The 2,500-nt window shown below is 39.4% G+C and overlaps 1 protein-coding gene and 1 long non-coding RNA gene across 3 annotated transcripts in view; one reads left to right on the forward strand and one right to left on the reverse strand.

Moving 5' to 3' along the window:
* Nucleotides 1-2,500, forward strand: part of LOC138018470 (beta-1,4-N-acetylgalactosaminyltransferase 3-like) — a 42,169-nt gene that overhangs the window by 37,453 nt on the left and 2,216 nt on the right. The window lies entirely within an intron of this gene.
* Nucleotides 47-915, reverse strand: LOC138019515 (uncharacterized). Its single transcript, XR_011126180.1, has 2 exons — nt 669-915; nt 47-550 (listed from the first exon to the last, which is right to left on the reverse strand). It is a non-coding gene; the product is annotated as an uncharacterized lncRNA (long non-coding RNA).

Consider the following 2,500-nt stretch of genomic DNA (forward strand, 5'->3'; position numbering starts at 1 on the left):
GCACATCATTTGTGCAAACCAAAACATCACCTCATTACACGACTTGTAATGTCCAACAACTTGTTTTAATGTTGGCAAGTAAAACACATTTAAGCAAAACATCATAAGCATCGTATTCCAAAATCGCCCTCGCACACCTGAAAATGCATCCTTGACTTTCACAAAATTGTTGTGACAGCCGATCCTTGACCCGTATTGTTCGATTGTTGTTCCCATGCTGGCGGCTAGTAGCAGACAACAGTAAGAGTACGAAATACTATTCTTTGAGAGTGCAAAACTCTTATTCAATGCCACTATTTTTTAGAGTACAATAACTCTTTCAGTTTGGGATGTAACCCACACCGACATTTCAAGCCGATAAATACTGGTTTGTGATAGCTTGTGAGATACTTGTGAGGTATGTGGTGCGCAACGGATTTCGAGCCAATGAATGTGGGCTTGCGAAAGCGTCTTAGCTTCAGTGCAATCCGCACTAAACACAAGCCGAGTCTAAATATGTTGGCTTGCGAGAGTAAACAACTCCCGTATCGATTCCACTCAGCGACGTCACCTGGATGAAATAAAAAAGAACAAACAAGGCAGGCTAGGATAGTTAATTTTCGAAATGAAAGAAAGAAAACCAATCTGAAACAGCATGACAGATCAATTTTGAAACACAAATAACTTACCTTACAACTAATTTGCGACGGAAAAATCTTCAAATTTTTCCCAAAACAGGGAAAACGACCGCAGATTTATTTGCAAACAACGAACGCTAGAAGCAATGGCCGACACTTGAAAACAATGACCTCGCAATTACTAGTACCCAGTCTACAAGCCAGACTGTCACGTGTGTTCTCGTCCTCAAAGTGACATACTGACAAGATTTGCCTCTGACTTAGGGGTCTTTATGCATAATGCATAAGACCCCAAAAAGGAAACCTAAACTTATATGTTCATGTATCGCTTAATCTAATATCTTATTGGTCGTTGCTAAGTGAAATTCAATGAAAGTTCATTCAAGGTTATGTCAATCAATGGTGCTAATTAAGAAATAAAACTTTGGCCTAATCGAATTACGAAGTCTCCGACAATTGGATGGCATGTATAAAAGAGTTGTTGCTAATGATGATAATAGAAGTAGTAATTGTTGAAGGGCTGACTGGGAAAGATGGCTAGTTATTATATTGTTCAGCACACCAACATCATTGCTTTAAGTAACCTAAACTTGGCAACAGTTTGTTTTGAAAGTTAAATGGAAATAACATTTCCCAGAGCAAAGCACCAAAAAGCTAAAAAGTTTTTGTTTGGTGTACATGTACAAAAAAAATCCAGAGTGAGTGAACACATTGCCAAAAGATCACTACAGTCCTTCTTCTTTGCCTTTTCAGTTAGTTTTTTAGTGACACTTTTCGCTAAATGCCACTCATCAAACTGGTGATCCACATCAGGGTAGATGCGTTTTATATCTGACTTTATGCTTACATGGCGATCAGTTGCCACAACCTTCACTTTTGCCCCTTTACCCTGGATATTTTACATGCACCTTTTAAATCCTTTTCTCTCCATGGAATTACTGCTGGTCACTTCGCTGACCTGAACAATTTGGAAGTCAACTATTTTGTCGTGGTGAGTGATGCAATATACTGCAAACCAAAGCAGACATTTCGTGACTTCATGAGCAATTGCGTGAGCGTTCCCTCCACATGTAAGATAAGAAAGTACTTCGAGTTGCATGTAGCTAAAATTAATTCAGACTCTTACCTCTTGCTTTGCTCTGTCATGCAAACGGTTTTCAGACGACAGTCGAGGCTTCTTTCTTGGCTGATGGACAAAAATTGTTGGTAGTGCATCCGGCTTCAATGTACGTGTTGCTTTCAACCCAAGAAGTTCTGCTTTAAGATCACGTTCAAAGCAGTCAAGCTCCAAGTGATCAGAACACAACCGAGTATCTTTGGTAACCACAAAGTCAACTCGGGATATTTTTGCTAACCACTTTTGCAAGAGAGAATTTTGTGTAGGAAGACGGTGGAAACTTATTCCATGCTCCTTGCTAACAGATCGAGAATCCTTCGAGCATCCAACAGCACAACAATACACCATTACGACGAAACAGTATAAACGAACTATATGCACATAAAGTGAGTACTGAGTCTTACGCAAAATGGCTAGCTTTATTTATACCAAAGAGATTGCCACAAGACCGGAAAAATCAGCCTGAAATTTTCGAAAAGGTGCGCGGGGATAACACATTACTAGTTGCGAAAGGAACATGACGTGCATTGTAAATCGAGCTTAGTAGTTTACGAAATCGCAGTCATGGGATTTCCGTCTACGGACTTCGAAGCATCACGCTAACTCTAAATATAACTCAATCACTACCCTAAAACTGTCGCAATATTAACTTTAGAAGCTGACAATAATTATGCAATTAACTAAAATGACACAAATAAAGTCACAGGAGAACAGATCTGGCAAGCTCAATGTTTATTTCAAGCTCGGAGCATATGCACTCTTTACA

The sequence above is a fragment of the Montipora capricornis genome, chromosome 10, assembly GCF_036669925.1.
Source record: "Montipora capricornis isolate CH-2021 chromosome 10, ASM3666992v2, whole genome shotgun sequence".
Classification (NCBI taxonomy): Eukaryota; Metazoa; Cnidaria; class Anthozoa; order Scleractinia; family Acroporidae; genus Montipora; species Montipora capricornis.